Below are 18,627 nucleotides of genomic sequence, written 5' to 3' on the forward strand. Positions count from 1 at the left end.
ATGTCTGGTTCTAACCTGTGAAAGGCAGTTGTACCCTAAATATTGAAACAAGCAAAACACCCAAGCATTTCCAAAATACTCCTGTAGAGGGCAGTACAGTTTTGTTTAAAAGCCCATTGTTTTATATTTAGCAGTTAAGAGCTAGTGACTCAGGGATAAATACTTGTCAGAAGAAAACCTTATCAAGTACGTTCGTATGTGGCCCCATGGTGTAATGGTTAGCACTCTGGACTTTGAATCCAGCGATCCGAGTTCAAATCTCGGTGGGACCTTCTTGACCCTGATTTTTAACACTTCTCCCAGTTATCTTTCTCTCAAAACTAGAGAGCTTCCTCGTAATCCAGTCCACCATACGTCATAGTATCTGCTTAGCAGTAGTATCTATGTTAGTCCTCAGAAATGTGAGACCACCTGTGGAAGCAAGCCCATGTGCACTATCAACACTACCAGGAACAACTCCCCAATTCTGTAACCTGTGCCCAGACGCGTATGGGAGAGAGGTTCCTGTCTGAAATGTCTCCCCATGTCTTGATTCCTAGAAAGGAATGTATGTGTGCATAATAAATAAATGCCTGTTTTTAAAAGAATGACCACATTACTCTATCACTGGAAAAAAAGGTGTCTGACGTGAGAAGTGATAAATATCTGATTTGAGGTCAACAAACTTGTAGTGGTACTGTTCTCCCTCCAGGCTTCACTCTTTCCATGGAACACTTTCAGTGAGGATGGGATTCAAGCCCACACATGAAAAGTGTAATGGATTAGCAAATGGTCAGGCCATCTCATCCTATCCTGGTTGCAAATTTCTTAAGTTCTTTCTTTTGGTAAAGCCTCTGCACTTTAAGTTGACAGGCATGGTACTGTTCAAACTGCTGGTAGCAGCTCATCAGCGCGCAGGCCTTGCTGTCATCTTAGAGACTGTCACACAAGTCCTTTCCCTTTTGCTTGAGACAGATTTTTACATTTGAGTGATTGCTGCCCTAACTAGCACACATCTCCAGCCTCATCCATCACCATTCCTGTCACACACAGAGCCCAAAATTAGCTTCTAGTCACCAGCCACGGTAAATTTATTTCTATTCTTTAATTTTTCCCTCTCTTCTCATTTTCTACCTGCAAAACATTTTTGTCCTCCCCTCTACCCTCACGTTATGAGAGCTAGTTCTTTTACTCATTCTTCAAATATTAACTTAGACCTTCCAAACCTTCTTACTGATGCCTTCACTGAACTCCCTTTACAGGAGCTTACATGCCCATCTATGTCTCCTCAACACCCTAAATCTCCTTCTCACACCACCTCATAATTTAATTCTCATTTAATAAGCTCTCCCTCTTACTCTAGACAGCAAGTTTTCCTAGGGGAGAGATCAGTACTGTGGTCTTTTCACCTTTCATTTCTCAGTTTCATTGTGCCTGGCTCATGTTAGGAGTTCAAAAATACTTGCTGAGTACATAAACTTTTATCTAATATGATTTGATTATCCTGGAACCCAGGGTAGCCTGTCTCCATTTGGTTACACATCTTTCTGCTCTGCTTCTTCACAAGTTTCTTTTCACTCTTTTTCCTTCACTGATCCTAAGTCTACATCCACTCTAAGAACAAGTCTTCGCCCAAGACTGGAGCAGAAGTCTCCCTGGGATGAATTTCAATTATGACAGTGTCTTAATGAGGGCTTTCAGTTAATAGCTAAAGTAGCGATGAGAGGTATGTGATTAGATCACTATATTTTTCATGTTTTTGGAAGATAATTCAGCTTGGAAGAAAGGTTCCTTTCACTACATTCTTGGCCCGTGGTCCAGAAGTCCATACATGCCTAGTTTGGGTACTTACCCATTGTAGGGAGCCCAGGGCCTGACACCAGCCTAGCCTCTGGAAGGTAGTAACTAAACATTCTGGATTAAATTGAAGATTTTTTTATTGCTACCAAAAAGCAAAGATTTAAGCTGATAAATCCCGCGTCCTTTCTGAGAATACAGGGAGAAGACAGTAACCTCTGAACCCAGTGCTTACTCTCACCATGCTCAATAGAGTTTCAATTTGCTGCTCTCATCACAGTTGGTCTGAGAGTGAGAGTCTGAGAAGGCTATGGGAGATAGCACAGGAAAAGCACAGATGTATACTTTATGCTAACCCAGAAGTCACTGCCCAAGACAGGCACCGTTCTACACGTGGTGCACTTTAAAAAAAAAAAAAAAAAAAAAAAAACCTATCAGGAACCCCACAAGGTCAAGAACATTGGGGCGGGGTTCAGTGGCTCACATCTGTAATCCCAACATTTTGGGAGGCCAAGGCCAGTGGATCACTTGAGGTCAGGAGTTCGAGACCAACCTGGCCAACATAATGAAACCCTGTCTCTACTAAAAATACAAAAATTAGCTGTGTGTGGTGGCACACGTCTGTAATTCCAGCTACTTGGGAGGCTGAGGCACAAGAATCGCTTGAACCGGGGAGATGGAGGTTGCAACGCAGTGAGCCAAGATCACATCACTGCACTCCAGCCTGGGTGACAGAGGAAGGTTGTCTCAAAAAAAAAAAAAAAAAAAAAAAAAAAAACAATTGGAACTATTTTCCTCTTTCGCATTGGAAATTGTGATTGAACTAGTATATTCCTGTCTGGCTGGTTATGTAGAAGGACAAGAAATCTATGGAACTTTCTCCACTCAGGTTTGAAATCATCCTCTTCGTAAGGACTTTTGTTTTGTTTTGTTTTGTTTTGTTTTAAGGAACTTTTCTTGTCTCCACCACGGTTTGAAAGTTTGGAATCTCCCTTGGAGGATTTTTACCCTCTCTCCTGAGAGTTTTCTGCCACCTCTGTGCAAACGGGACTGTCCTTGACCATCCTGGACCTGAAGGAAATAATGTATACAGTGGTCCATTTCTAAGACAAAGTGCCTTAAATCTTCTTAGGTAAGCAAAATACAGAAGAAACAGGATATACTAGGCCCCTGCTTGAATAGCGATGCCTGCTTGTCGGCCCCTCTCTCTTTCCCGCAGCCCCTTAGTTGCCCTCACTCGAACCAAAGTTCAGTCTAAGATGAAAGTTTACTAGTCTGCAAAATAGCTCATTTTATCTGTTCTTATCAGCCTGCCCAGCTACTTAGGTCATGAGTCAAATATTTGAAGAGCCCCTGAGCTAACCAGGATTGCAATTCTTTGTTGGCTGCAACAAAATGCAGCAAGACAACCCTAAAGGAACACCTAAAGCCTCTACTCAACAATCTATAGGCAACATCCGGGAAGGTTGTGACCCCATAGTACTCACCCTATGAGGAACCCGGGGAGGGACCTGCGCACTAGGGCATAAATTGGTTGTTCAAAGTGTGCTGGGTGTGCCTACTCATCAGACAATCGATCTTGCAAGACCGTTGTTAAACTCTCACTTTTGCTGTTCTCCGGGTCTCTGGGTTCATTCTTTGTGTTTGGACGGTGAATTTGTTTCTCACAGACGTAATCTAGGACTGAGGAACACTCCCAACCCAACTTTCCAGAAAACACTGAATTTAAAGATTTTGCCTAATGACAGCCAGTTGCAAACATTCCGTTGCAAAGAAATCCAGCAGGAATCCTGATAAAAGAAGCCTGTATTATTTGCACGGAGAGTTACTGGGTTGTGGTTTTCTTGTTTGGCGTCGGGGGCTGGGGTGTGGGGGCGGTGCTCCTTATCATCCACAAGAGGGCGCCTGCGGTCCTCGAAGACCACTTCCAGAGTGTCCGTGTGTCCGTTTCAAAATCTGAAATCCCGGAAACCAGCCCCAGCCTGCAAACTATTAGATTCAATCTGCACTAAGCACGCTCTCCTTGAACAGGGGTCGAATCCAGGTTAAACTACTTGGAGCAGAGCTGAATTCCTCTCTACCACTAAGGAAATTGCTAAAGCACTCGCTTCTAAATGTGTACTGAATAGCTTGGCGCTCCTAGTCAGCTAAAAGCCATCAGGAGGCGTTTATAAGGATGCTAGGGTAGGGCCGACTGAGAACATCTCCAGAGACCCGTCACAGCTGTGGTGTAGGGGGTGGATTTTCACAGTACGGGCTCCCGTGTGTGTGCGAAAAAGGGGCTATGCGAAGCAGGGGTGGAGAATCTTTTTTGCGTCCGTTTGGGAGTCTCCCCTGCGTATATTTCTGGTTGGTGAGCCGGTAGTAGGAGGCCCGTGGGGCCGCGCGCTGTCCTGGGAAACTCCCGAGGGGCTTTCCCCCTTCCCTTCGCCCCCTCAGTTGAGCTCCCAGGAATGCTGGGATTTTCCTCCAGTCTCGTCTTGTGAGTTCACTTATTTCAGTTTTCCGTAAACACCAACGTCTCCTCTGCGACTTTGGAAAATCTTTCCATGCACGTCCTCAAAAGCTCCATACACCACCCTAATAAACGACGGTTTTTGTGAAGCAATAGGATCTGATAACAAAGCAAAATGAAAGATCTCAGGTCTCTCACAGGCTCCTCACCTGTAAAATAACGACAATGGTTCGCATCTCACCAGGGTTCTGTGAGCGTTCGATGAGGTAAAAATACAAAACACTAGTCACAAAACCTGGCCCACGGTAAGGGCTCAGTTTTGTTCGACAACTTCACTTTTTTTCCAGTGCAGAAACACGGCCGAGGGGGCACCAAGTTTCTGAACCCCTTGGAAGAAAAGGTCTGGGGTGCGAAGCGTGGGGTGTGCTGACATTGGAAAACCAAATCAGACTTTAGAAAAGAAGAACTAGGTCATGAAAGATTTTAGGGAAAGGTGTCACTAGCTTGGCCCCGTGGTGTAATGGTCAGCACTCTGGACTCTGAATCCAGCGATCCGAGTTCAAATCTCGATGGGACCTAAGGTTGGGTTTTAAATCTCTGTCATGTGATTTCTCTGAGCTATAGAAGCCATCTGTGCGATTTCTACATACCTTTCTCATTCCCTCCCAGAGCTCTTATTCACAAACACATGAGTTTAACAGGTGTGGGAAGTTTTATCTCTTTTGTTTAATGATATATTTTCAACACAATTTTATTTTTATGTATTTATAAGTACTTAAACATTATACACTTATTTTTTATTGATTGCACACTACCACCATTAAATTTAAAAACAACTAAAACCAGAGGAAAAACACTTAAAATACAGATAATTACTGGTAATGACTAAAAATTATATATCAATTTTAAATCTGTTTCAGAATGTTATGATGGTGTGATCAGTCAGTCATAGCCTTTAAGCATAAACGTGTAATATAGTGGGTTTAAAATTCTATGGCAGATGTAGAATAGAAATATCTTTTAAAGATAGAAAAAGAATTTATGCACGTTTTCAACTGTTAAATAAAATTATGCTAAATATATTTTTAAAGAATTCTAGTACCTGCCAAGTTGTTAGCTTTTAGGTTCCAATGCACAAAACTCAGAGTCATTAGACACCTCTAATTTGTATTTCATCAGATGCTGGCAATTACATGCTTTAGAATGATTTAAATTTGTAAAGAAACATTTCAGAACACCACTGGAAAGCAATGTGTGAGAACATAAAAATATTTTTACAATTCTTAAAGATTCCAAGGGATTAAAATAGCTTAAAGACACTGTTTTGATGAAAATAATACCGTAATAGGACAAAGCAACTCCCTTGTCATCTCATACTCAGACTCTTTTGTTTCTATTTTTCAAATGCATTTTTTTCTGTAAATTTCCTATTTGTGTACATTTGGCTTAAGATGGTTTGTATTTTTATTGTGATTTTTGTAGACATTCATAGAAGCATATTTTTATTAAGCCATTCTTGCTCAAATATATCTTATGTAACAGTTTCCAAGTCAATATCTTTTTCTTCTGAGTTCTCTTATTAATTTCCACTGCATGTTTTGTTGTTTTACGTTTTGTATTTAAATCAGTAATCTATCTGAAACTGAATTGCTTACACACTTGAGAGATCTACCTTTGTTTTCCTTCATAGGTAAAGTTAGCTGTGCCATCACAATTTATTTTAAAATCACCTTTGGGCCGGGCTTGGTGGCTCACGCCTGTAATCTCAGCACTTTGGGAGTCCGAAGCGGGTGGATCACGAGGTCAGTAGATCGAGACTATCCTGGCTAACACGGTGAAATCCCGTCTCTACTAAAAATACAAAAAAAAAATTAGCTGGACATGTTGGCACACGCCTGTAATCCCAGCTACTAGGGAGTCTGAGGCAGGAGAATCGCTAGAACCCGGGAGGCTGAGCCTGCAGTGAGCCGAGATCTTGCCACTGCACTGCAACCTGGAATCTTTTGATTCATTTTTTTAATACATTTTATATCCCCAAAGCATTCGTCCTCTACAGTATTCAACATTTTCAGGCACGAGGAGTAAAGAGATAAAGAAGAAGAGGTTGAAGACTCAAATATTCCATTTTGTAGAGTCCAGCTTCCTGTAAAGAACTAAGAACTCATTAGGCTGTTGATGAGCTTACATATGAACCAGTAGCCTGGAGTGCAGAAACCCCAGGAGTCGGATTCCAATGCTTTGGCCCAGTGGTTAGTTACCCTACTCATAATTAAGATGTTGGCGCCATTAAGCACAGCAGAGTTTCCTTGGTGAACCCTGCAGGCTTTGAAGACATCCAGAAAACAACAATATGTCACAAACAGACCTTGGTGACTTTTGGCATTCATTTGAGATATTTGGAATATGTCCCAAAGTTGGGCCAAGCTAAAAGATAAAAATTTTCTTAACAGAAAAAAAGATATTTGGAAATACGATAAAGCTCAAGTTTGTATAACAAAGCTTAATCTTGAAAACAATGGTTAATTTGAAAACAAGGGTTAATTTCTCAATGACATCTTTTGATTTTCATGACCCACACCTCAAGGGCAGTCTGGCCTTCCCATTTTTCTTTTTTTTATCCCACTATTCCCTTTTCCTTCTCTATTTCTTCCATTAGCCCTGTTTTGTTTTTTTTTATTTCCTTTCCAGCCTATGCACAAAGTAAAACAATGATAAAATATTGTCTTTATGCTCTTTTTAAGTATATTGAAGGACTATATTTAAGGTTTGAAACTGTCAGAAGCACTAGAATCACAGCAAGCTTGTTTATGACTTGTAGCTAAAGACCTACAGATTAAATGGCAGTTTCAAATTCTAAAGTTCCATGGATGTGTTTATAGTATGCATGAATCTAAGAATTTGTGTGGGTAAATTTCATTCTAAGCTGTGATACATCTGAAAGGATGACAATAAGTACAATTAATGACATTCATTGCCTTCACTACCATTTTTTAAAAAAAAATTTTCAGCCAGGACCAAAGCTGAACGCTACCAATTTTATAATTATGCACAGTTATCAGACAAGTTTGTTTGTTTGTTTGTTTTGAGACAGAGTCTCGGTCTGTCACCAGGCTGGCGTGCAGTGACCCAGTGAGGGCTCACTGCAACTTCTGCCTCCTGGGTTCAAGCGATCTCCTGCCTCAGACTCCCCAGTAGCTGGGACTACAGACACGTGCAACCACGCCCAGCTAATTTTTGCATTTTTGGTAGAGACGGGGTTTCACCATATTGGTCAGGATAGTCTCGATCTCTTGACTTCATGATCTGCCCACCTCGACCTCCCAAAACGCTGGGACTACAGGCCACCGCACCCAGCCCAAGTTTTATAAATCTTGATGCCATTTGAAAACCTATATGATTGTGAGACCAGGAGTGTGGCTCATGCCTGTAATCCTAACACTTTGGGAGGTCGAGGCAGGTGGATCACCTCAGCTCAGGAATTCGAGACCAGCCTGTGCTACGTGGCAAAACCCTGTCTCTGCCAAAATACAAAAATTAGCCAGGCCTGGTGGCAGGCACCTGTAATCCCATCTACTCAGGAGGCTGAGACAGGAGGATGGCTTGAGCCCGGGAGGCAGAGGTTGCAGTGAGCTGAGATCGTGTCATGCCACTGCATTCCGGCCTGGGCAACAGGGGGAGAATCTGTCTGAAAAAAAAAAAAAAAAAAAAAACCAGCAGAAACCTATACGATTCTGATTAATAAAACAATCTCACAGAAAACAATTTGACAAGATAATTCCTCTAACTTTACAATGAATGACAAGAAAATGCAGCAGAAAAAAATTATCACTGATGAAAGGACAGAGCTCAAAGTAACTTTACTCGAGACTGCTGTTTCAACAGGATTGGTAATTTGCTAATCAGTTTTCTAGTTCCTAAATTCCTTTTGCTTATAAGCATTCAAATGAAATTGACACCACCATAACTGGTTTTCAAAAGCATTTAGGTCTTTTGAGGTGGCATCATGGTTTACATGTAATTATAAGCTGATTTATTTCCTAAAGAGAGAGCTTTTTCTGATTTTATATTGCCTCTGATTTATCATTAAAAACTAAAACGAAAACCTGGATGCTGGGGAATGTAGTTCATTTGTAAGAAGGCTCACCGCCTCATGAACTCAGATGGTTAGCGGGCAAAAACAAAACCAAACCAAAACAACAACCAAAAAAAACACTCCCTGCAGAATTCAGATTTTCTGCATGAACTTTGCCCCAAATAGAAACACACACTTGAGAAAGTCTTGGATTTTAGCTCATCTGAATAGCACAGGTGAGAATGTGCTTCCGTCATTGAGTTTCTAAGCAAACCAAACCCATAACGAGGCTGGCTAAGTTCATGACTTGCAAGCATGGAAGCAGGAGACAGAGTGAAAATTCTCCTTCTGGAATTCCAAACCCTGGAGGTGGCAAGGGAATGATCCTAACAAATGGGAGGATTTCAGACTTTCATGGGGAGACCTCATTATATTTCTCGTCTAAAACCAACAAGACACAAAAAATCTTTTCCAACACCAAAGGTGAAAATCATCCCAGCTGGTGTGGCCTGGGGAAGTAAAGGTCAGTTTCCCAAATGCAGCGCATGCAACAATGTATGACCTGCAATGTGACAATGACAGCTTTTCAGAAAGATGTCTACTTTCGCTACCAGGGCCTTGCACCTCCCAGCCCCTGACCAGACTTCCCCTTGAGCAAAGCAGTGATGAGGGCAGCAGAATGTAGTCTTTCTGAGAAGTGGAAAGGAGTCAGGATTACTGAGAGGACAAGCTCTCCTTTGTGAAGCCTTGGAAATGAAATGGCTGGATAATGGAAAACAGGTTCCTTACAAGTCTTTGCTTACTGTGGGTGAGGCCTCAAAATGTTCCATTCGTTTCCACAAACTTTTGATAACTCCTCCAGGTGCTGGTCACTGAAGCAGAAGATGAGGCCTCTGCAATTAATGACTAAATGTATACACCTAAATATAGAATCACGGCCGGGCGCGATGGCTAAAGCCTGTAATCCCAGCACTTTGGGAGGCCCAGACGGGCGGATCACAAGGTCAGGAGATCGAGACCATCCTGGCTAACACGGTGAAACCCCCTCTCTACTAAAAAAATACAAAAAACTAGCTGGGCGAGGTGGCGGGAGCCTGTAGTCCCAGCTACTAGGGAGGCTGAGGCAGGAGAATGGCGTAAACCCGGGAGGCGGAGCTTGCTGTGAGCTGAGATCCGGCCACTGAGCTCCAGCCTGGGCGACAGAGCGAGACTCTGTCTCAAAAAATATATATATATATATATATATATTATATATATATGTAGAATCACACTTGTGGATCTCTTTCTCCAGAGGCCACTGGCCAAAAATGATGTGAACTAGAAACTTTTCCATCTGGATTCAGTCCCCACCATGCAAAAGAAAGGTTCCCATTTTTTAGGGACTCCACAAGTTCTTCTATTTTAATCATGGTTAAACATGAGCTCTTTAAAAGCAAGCAGGGTTGGGATTAGTGAAGAAGGAAGAATGGGGAGAAGAAATCTGGGAACAACTAGTGCAGACAGCCTTGGGGCAAAAGGTAAAACTGAGCCATCCTGGGTTCTGGTGAAGACCATAACTGGGTGAAAGTCTTATCCCCAGCAAAGTGTTGATGAACTGTTATCCTGACCCAGGCACTGTGTTAAGCAATGGGGACTCTAAAGGGAACAAGATCTCAAGACTGGTCCCTGCACTGGGGGAACTTGCTAGAGGGTAAGAGGGAGATATCAAAAAGAAACTAAAACATGTGGTGTTATGATGACAGCAATCTGGGTGCTGAGGAATCATAGAGGGAGGCAGCTAAGCTGAGATAATGGAAGCCAGAGAAGTCTCACTAAATTCTAAGTTGAGATCAGAGGAATAAGCACTGAAGTAAAGCAAGTAAAGTGAGGGCAGAGGAGAGGGCTAAAGAGTGTTGTGGGTAGAAAATGTAAAGGAGGAGAACATGGAGTTTGGGCAGAAAAAAAATTCACCGTAGCTCATACTTGGAAGTCAAGCATGAGGACTGAGGGTAAAGATGCAGCAGGTTAGGGGAGCATCATCAAAGTTTAAAGTGCTCCCTGGAGCCTTCCCTACTTATTTGCTAGTCTGCATACAACATTCTATTTTAAGCAAGAGTCCTCCCTTTTCTCCATTTTACTTAAATGTCTATCATTAATATGGACTCACAGTATCTTTTTCCCCTAGTGGTTTATAACTCATTATTGTCCTTAATTATATTGGTGTTCAACTTTACCCATATTTAATTAGGGAGAGCCCCTTTTTGGGAAAATAGCATTTGCCTTGCAAGAGTAAAGCCATCTTGAAGCAAAACAGTCATAATGACTAATATTTGACTCCTGCATACCAAGGCATTCTGCAGCAAGGTCAAAAACAACGTATGTAGCATAAATAACCCCTCATAAAGATGCTTGTTTAACTTCCCCAGTGGCCATGGGTTTTGCAAGACAGTCTGAGGTGTAATCAGTTGTTCATGTTTTACCCTGAAAGCTTGCAATAGAAAGGATACTTTCCACAGGGCAAGTGTAGGGATCCATCCTCTGGGGAAGTAGCCCAAGATGTGCCTTCTGTTTGTAAGTCCTTATTAAATGTTTCTTTCTGAGAAACTGGATTTGTCAACCTTTGTTTGGCCTCCCAGCTCCCTGGGCCTTTGGAGGTCGCTTTGCCTATACCTGCTCATAGTGGAAAACCCTTCGAGTGGCTTCTGGATCCTTGTAACTTGCTACCATCATTCTTTTTTTTTTTTTTTTTGAATGAGATGGAGTCTCACTCTGTCGCCAGGCTGGAGTGCAGTGGTGTGATCCTGGCTTACTACAATCTCCGCCTCCCTGGTTCACGCCTCCCCAGTAGCTGGGATTACAGTCGCACGCCACCACGCCCAGCTAATTTTTTTTTTTGTATTTTTAGTTGAGACGTGGTTTCACCATGTTGACCAATATGGTCATGATCTCCTGACCTCGTGATCCGCCTGCCTCGGCCCCCTAAAGTGCCACAATCATTCTTTTGAACATGTTCTTATTTTCTGCATAACAAGTTGTTCCAGACTTAATTTACATCTACCCTGCCCCAGTCCAATATTCAATCATTTCTCAGTAATTTCCTGATTTCTTTCAGTGGGGAAGAGTATTAGAGAGGAATACCCGGGGGGTTAGTGTACTAACTGCTTCTATGATATCTGCTTCTTGGTCCTTTTAATGGAAAAACCTAGGAAATACATGTGCGTGTATACACATATAATCATATGTACTTACACATGTGCATGTGCATATACACACATATATGCATGTATTCATGCCCATACAAGTACATACACATATTTTAGAAATCACGAGCTCGGCTGGGCGAGGTAGCTTACGCCTTTAAATCTCAGCACTTTGGGACGCCAAGGCGGATGGATCACCTCAGCTCAGGAGCGCGAGACCAGCCTGGGCAACACTGTGAAACCTCTTCTCTACTAAAATACAAAAAATTAGGTGAGCCTGGCGGCATGCGCCTGTAATTCCAGCTACTGGGGAGGCTGAGGCAGGAGAATCGCTTGAACCTGGGAAGCGGGGGTTGCAGTGAGCCGAGATTGTGCCACTGCACTCCAGCCTAGGTGACAGATACTCCGTCTCCAGAAAAAAAAAAAAAAAAACATGAGCTCACATCCATACCTCCCATTTTTATCCATCCTTCTCTTCAGGATTCTTTCTTACATTCTCCCATTCTATATTTTTGCGTGTCCCTTTTCCCACATTGAAACCCCTAATTCCAACAAGATTAGCATATTTACTCACTTGCTCTATCATATAATACATGTACCATAGTGTGGAATTGCTTTGCCCATCTACTAACAAAAACTATCCATTAAAAGAGATTCAGTAGGTAGTTGTAACAACTAACCAAATAAATAGAGTTAAAGATTTGTTTGCATTTCTCCATACACACACCCCTGTCCCCATACCATCCTCACTCCCTTGGCCAAAGAGTGAAGGTGTACTGTCAAATGCCCTGTCCACAAATTATGTTCTTTTCCTTTCCATGTAGTCATAATATGGAATAAAATTGAGTTCATTTGCTTTAACTTGCTTTCAACCTTAGTTTTCTCCACTCCCCATCCTTAATATTAGTTTTTGAAAATGTAGGTTGGCCGGGTGCGATGGCTCATGCCTGTAATCCCAGCACTTTGGGAGGCTGAGGTGGGTGAATCGCCTGAGGTCAGGAGTTTGACACCAACCTGGCCAGTATGGTGAAACCTCATCTGTATTAAAAATACAAAAACTAGCTGGGTGAAGTGGCACGTGCCTGTAATCCCAGATGTTCCGGAGGTTGTGGCAGGAGAATCATTTGAACCTGAGAGGCGGAGGTTGCAGTGAGCCCATATTGCTCCACTGCACTCCAGCCTGGGTGACAGAGTCAGACTCTGTCTCAAAAAAAAAAAGGTAAAACATTCACACGCTTTCAAAAGTTAAAGGTCTAACAAAAGGTAAACTCAGAGAAGTGGCCTCTCATATTCCTTGCACTCCATTTCCCCCAAGTCTCTTACCACCATTTTAGGTAACTGTTAAGGGTGGAGGGTGTCCAGGTTCTGGCATCTCGAATGAAGAACTGGACAAAATGCACAAACAAAGCAATGAAGAAATAAAAGGTTTTATTGAAAATGAAAGTACACTCCACAGTGTGGGAGCGGGCCTGAACAGCGGCCCAAAGGCCCTCGTTACAGAATTTTTGGGAGTTTACCTCCTGGAGAACTCTATTTGTTACTTTGGAAGCCCTATGTAAACGGAGAGGATGAGGTAAAGTTACAAAGTCATTTACAGCATGTGCCCTGTGGAGAGGATATTTCCTGTTATAGCTGAAGTATGAACTGGCCTTATGTTCCCTGCCTCTAGACCTTATTTTCCTGTCTCATCTCCTCTCTGAGAGATGTGATCCCCATAAATCTTTATGGGAGGCAGAGGGACTGATGGTCTTTTTACTGTAACTGCTTCATGCTACCTTGGGGTGTAGTCCCTACCTATTGGGGATCATGGAACTTTCTCCCTGTTCTGTCTAGTGGAGGGTAGCTTCTTGATGGCCAGGGGTAGTGTCTTCACATGGAGCTGGCTGGAACCTTTGTTTCATGATCATCTGAAGCTTGATGGTTTCTAAGCAAGAGGAAATGAATTTGGTTAAAATATTTAATGGGAACTTCAGGGGTGGATATCTATGCTGTCAGAAATGTTTGTTATAGAGATTTGCAGGAGAAAAAAACAAAACCTGGTTTGTTCTAGAATCTATGTGTTTCCTTAAAGTCTTAGCAGAAGTGACTTCCTTTTGGTTTGGTTTGGTTTGGTTTGTTGGGGCCTAGTGCATGTGCCTAGTCCAAAACAATGGCCTCCCAGAATTTTGTTAAAAAAACTTCCCCTTTTTGGTCAGGTTCTCAGTTAGGTGAGAGTGTAACCAAAACTTGGGGCCTTAGCGCCACTCTCAGTTACCATTATTTTGGGCTTCTGGTCTCAGTACATCATTCATAGGTTAAGGGGTCCTCGTGGTTGCACATTTCCTTCAGCTTTTATTATTCCAGTTGAAGAAAGACCATTTGACATTCTAGAGATGGCTGCATGCAAGCATTTAAAAACTTTGAGGGAATACTGTGCACCAGGGAGAGTATTATTATGACTACTGGGAAGATGATACCAAGAGTTTGGAGTGTGCTGCTCACCCAAGGTCCCCATAAACCAAACCTCCTAAAATCAAATAGATCAAAGGATCAGCTAGATAAAGAGTTTACTCACTTGACTGAGCAATTTCTTTGTGAATCCTCTACCACTGAATTTCCGCATATTCTTCATTTGATGTATTTCTCCATAGGCCACAAGTGCCGGCAGCTGCATAGATACTTCTCTGTTTAGCCAATTCTATCATAACTTTCACAAGAGAATTTAGAGTCTGTTGTGTAACTATAGCCTTTACAGTAGAATTTGCTATAAGACTTATTGTGAGGGATATATTTCTAATCATTGCTTGCTTCTTTTACTTTAAACCATGGAAAAAGAACCTAACAAATGATGTCTTTTTAGAAGAGTGAAGGCCTTCCGGCAATGTTCTCTATAACCCATGGTGTGGGTTAAGAGGTGTGAACCAATGTTTTGTTTTTGATTATGAGGCAAAGCATGTACCTTTAAAGTTTCTTGCCCACATTGGGCCTTCATCTTTTGTCTATCAAAGTATAAGTTTATCCATGTAAAAAGCTGACTATAAACTCCCTCACAAATAAGAGTATACACCGTAAGTGCCCATAACAGACACCTTTTCCACTTCTATTTTTTGTAGAGGCATGAGCAAGAAAAAAATATTCAAAGATAAGTTTCATGACAGTAGAAATCTAAATCTGTGAACTTGAGAAAAGCTGTTCACATTAAGGATGTCATCCTCTTCTTGGGAGAAATTTCTCTGGTCAGTTTTATCTTAAGGTTTCCAGTGGGTACACAGCTCCAAGAGCTCAGAGGGACCCTTCTCAAGTTGTGAGATTATGAACTCAAAGTTCAAGGTCCCAAAGTTTTGTTGTAGTGTGAATGGCAAGAACAGTCTTTCTCTGATGCTTCTAGAAGATTCAAACCATAAAAAGCTTTCTTTACCTGTTGAAAATACATTGTAGCATAATAATCTACTGTTACAACATCAGCCCTCTTGCATAGGAAACCTTTTATACAACCAGAAAACATGCACCGAAAATAACAAATGAGCTCTCAAGCTTGGTGTTTGGTTGGTGGGGACCCATGCAGGTTCAACATGTGTATTGAGAAGTGTTATTTCTGTTCAGGGCCCATCTACCCTGGTCACGGCATGATGTTCATCCATAGTGATTGCAAGGTGTTCAGATTTTGTAAATCTAAATGTCATAAAAACCTTAAAAAGAAGTGCAATTCTCGCCAAGTTAGGTGGATCAAAGCATTCCAGAAAGCAGCTGGTAAAGAGCTTACAGTGGATAATTCATTTGAATTTGAAAAACGTAGAAATGAACCTATCAAATACCAGCAAGAGCTATGGAATAAAACTATTGATGCAATGAAGAGAGTTGAAGAGATCAAACAGAAATGCTCAGCTAAATTTATATTGAACAGATTGAATAAAAATAAAGAGCTACAGAAAGTGTAGGATATCTAAGAAGTCAAGCAAACATCCATCTTATTCAAGCCCCTCTTGCAGGCAAAGGGAAGCAGTTGGAAGAGAAAATGGTATAGCAGTTACAAGAGGATGTAGACACAGAAGATGCTTCTTAAAAATCTCTGTAACCATTTCTTTTATGTACATTTGAAAATGTCCTTTACAGACTTGGAACTGCTAAATTATTAGTTTATTTTTTACATAAGGTCACTTAAATGAAAAGTGATTAAAACATATCTTTCCCACATTGTCTTCTGCAAAATACCAGATATTACGAATGTTAGATTGCATCTCAGTGTTAAATCTTCACTGACAGATGTACATATGTAAATCAGGAAAATTCTACTTCTAACTATAGAAGTGATTTGTGGATGTAAAATGGTTATGCCATTTGGATAATGACACGAGGCAGCATTTGTATAATAACTAACGGCAAAAATTCATGGCTAGTGATGTATAAAATAAAATATTCTTTGCAGTAAAAGATTCTCTTTATTAATGTTATAGAAGGGGGCATACAACAAGGAACTAACAATTTGTATGACAGTGTCAAATGTTATTTTGATTTTAGTATTTCCTGTTTTGGTTTAGTTGCATCTTAGAAGAGCATAATGACATTGTTTGATGACGCCTAATTATGCTGGACTGTTTTGACCTGGTTTAACCCTTCTGATAGGTAGTAGTGGATGTTGGGGATGAGAACTGAATAATCTTTGCCTGGAGTGACACTACACTCTAGAATTTCCAGTTTGGAGAATACTCAGTTCTAACTTGTGATTCCTGGTGGAACACACTTTATTTTTCTAGCGTAGCAATGATCTAGAAGCAGAGGAATCCTAGTGTCTTTTAAAAGTTATTACATGATTTTATTTTAAAAAGCTCCTGTTTTTGGAAAGTAAAATTTATGGGTATAACATCTGTTCATTATTTGCACATAAAATAAAACCATTTAAAAAGAAAAAAAAAAAACAGAAAAAGAAAATAACAAATGAATAAAATTCCTTTATAAAATGTTTAAATGGCCGACCATGTGACCAAATATACCTGAACTTTGTTTTCCCAGGAATATGGCATCAAGCATTGGTTATAAACTATTTTAAACAACTTCAGTATTAGCTGGTTTAACATGAAATTATTTTCTTGATATTTAATTAATTTTTTGTTTTGCTTGGGTTAGTAGCTTTATACAAGAAAATTTGGTTGTTTCTGCAGTTTACAATAACTTAGCTATAATTAATAGCTTATACTATTTTAGAAATCCTATACAATTTTGAAATATATATTAGTATTACAAAAATATAGCCTAAAGAAGATTGAACATCATTTTGGCAATCCCATGTACCTAAACATGTCAAATAATCCTTTGATTATTTGTTTACCTCTCTTTTCTGGACACTTTAGAGGCCCGCTGAAGTATTCAAAAAGCCAGGTGCCAGGGTAGAGATTTTTGAAATTGATGTTTGATTTTGGGAATTCCAGATTACCATAAGTTATTTATTTTGCCAAAATGATGACTCAGAAATTTTAAAGAAGCAAAAAGCTTTTATAACCCTTTTGAATTTAGACAACATGTTCACACAGAGAACCTCTTCTGTAAAAAAAAAGGTAAAACATTCACACGCTTTCAAAAGTTAAAGGTACAACAAAGGTAAACTCAGAGAAGTGGCGTCCCATATCCCTTGCACTCTGTTTCCCCCAAGTCTCTTACCGCCATTTTAGGTAACCAGATTCTCTGTTTTCTGGTTTATCTTCACTATGTTTTCTTTTCATTAAGAAAAACAGGTATGTGTATGTTTTCTTAATTCCCCTTCCTTCTTGAAGAAAAGGTAGCCTACTATAATATTCATCCGCACTTTCTTTACTTAACACTATCTGCTAGAAATTATATCTCTTTTGTAGCCCCATAGCACTTCCTCTTTCAGTTCATGTTACAGTTTATTCAACCAATCTCTTTCCTGGACATTTAAAGTTAGTTAAAATGCTTCTAGAAGGTAAGCAGACAAAATAAAGATTATTGATCTTCTGAGTTTGCTCATGGAATTCTGATTCACATAATGCTTTAAATGTACCCCAATGTTTTCTACCATTTACATTTTAAAAAAAAATCTATCCGAGTAGAATCAACCATTTTACATTTAACTTCATTGTTGCTTCTCTTTCTCATAATATTCCATGTGTCTAGTTTCCATAGGTATGGAAGGAGGAGGGTATAAAAGATGTCTTTTGGCCATTGTAACAGATTGCTTTAGAGAAGAATTCACAGTACACGGAATGAAATTAATAAATAATGCATAAAAATGAACAAAAGAGGAAAAGAAGCAGCAGGCTCCCATAGAAGCAAAAAGGCAATAATGATTTACAATAACCAATGGTCTCAGGCAAAAGTCTGTAACAGTGTTTTGCCTTCGAGTGCGAGAAAATATAAAATTATATTCAACCTCAGTGTATTTTCTATTCACTGGAAGATAGGTAATTTGTTGGAAGTTAACATGGGAATTGTCACCTCCTCTTCCCAAGTAAGATACGCCTTTCCTCTGAAATGAGTGAGAAAGGAATTACGCAAACATTTGGAGAAAGAAGAAGGAAAATGCTGAACACATAATCTAAAAGTGAGATAGAGCCTCTGAAAGGACTTTTAAGAGATCAAGTGTATGTATATATAGAGAGAGAGAGAGACAGAGGCCATCTTCTCCCCACAACCGCGGAAGGTAATTCCTCAAGAAAGAAAAAAAAAAAAAAAAGGGACCACACTAGCAGAGGATGGTTTCGATCCATCGACCTCTGGGTTATGGGCCCAGCACGCTTCCGCTGCGCCACTCTGCTGGTGAAAGTTTAGTTCTACTCTTCTTATTTATCATGTAACTGATCAGCCATTTTTTTTTTTTTTTTTTTTGTCACACTGTTTCACATCTTTCCATTTTTCTTTCACCCTTTCTTTCCTGGTTTTTCCTTTCTCCGCTTGGCCTCTTAAGATCAGCTCACTCTAGAACCAGTTGACTCCAACAATCCCCTTCAAATTGCGAGTTGCCCTTTCCCAATCTACCAAACATGCTTCAAAACATGACATTTCTTTCTTCAAGAGCTGCTTTGAGCTCAGGAGCAGAAACAGGGGAAAGTCGAGCAAAGCCCTCACAAGCCCTTACTTAGAGAGAATCGAGGAGGGCATTAAGTCAGACTTACTCTCCTTAGAGAGAGAATGTTAGCCAGTTAGCTTTGTTT

General features: G+C 40.6%; 3 non-coding genes and 1 pseudogene across 3 annotated transcripts; 3 read left to right on the forward strand and 1 right to left on the reverse strand.

Moving 5' to 3' along the window:
• Positions 1-200: 200 nt before the first annotated feature.
• TRNAQ-UUG lies at positions 201-272 on the forward strand. The gene has a single exon. It is a non-coding gene; the product is annotated as a tRNA-Gln (tRNA).
• Positions 273-4,737: 4,465 nt separating this feature from the next.
• TRNAQ-CUG lies at positions 4,738-4,809 on the forward strand. The gene has a single exon. It is a non-coding gene; the product is annotated as a tRNA-Gln (tRNA).
• A 10,224-nt stretch (positions 4,810-15,033) lies between these two features.
• Positions 15,034-15,524, forward strand: LOC111525892 (annotated as a pseudogene).
• A 2,635-nt stretch (positions 15,525-18,159) lies between these two features.
• On the reverse strand, positions 18,160-18,231 carry TRNAM-CAU. The gene has a single exon. It is a non-coding gene; the product is annotated as a tRNA-Met (tRNA).
• Positions 18,232-18,627: the final 396 nt, after the last annotated feature.

Source organism: Piliocolobus tephrosceles, chromosome 5, assembly GCF_002776525.5.
Source record: "Piliocolobus tephrosceles isolate RC106 chromosome 5, ASM277652v3, whole genome shotgun sequence".
NCBI classification, from domain to species: Eukaryota; Metazoa; Chordata; class Mammalia; order Primates; family Cercopithecidae; genus Piliocolobus; species Piliocolobus tephrosceles.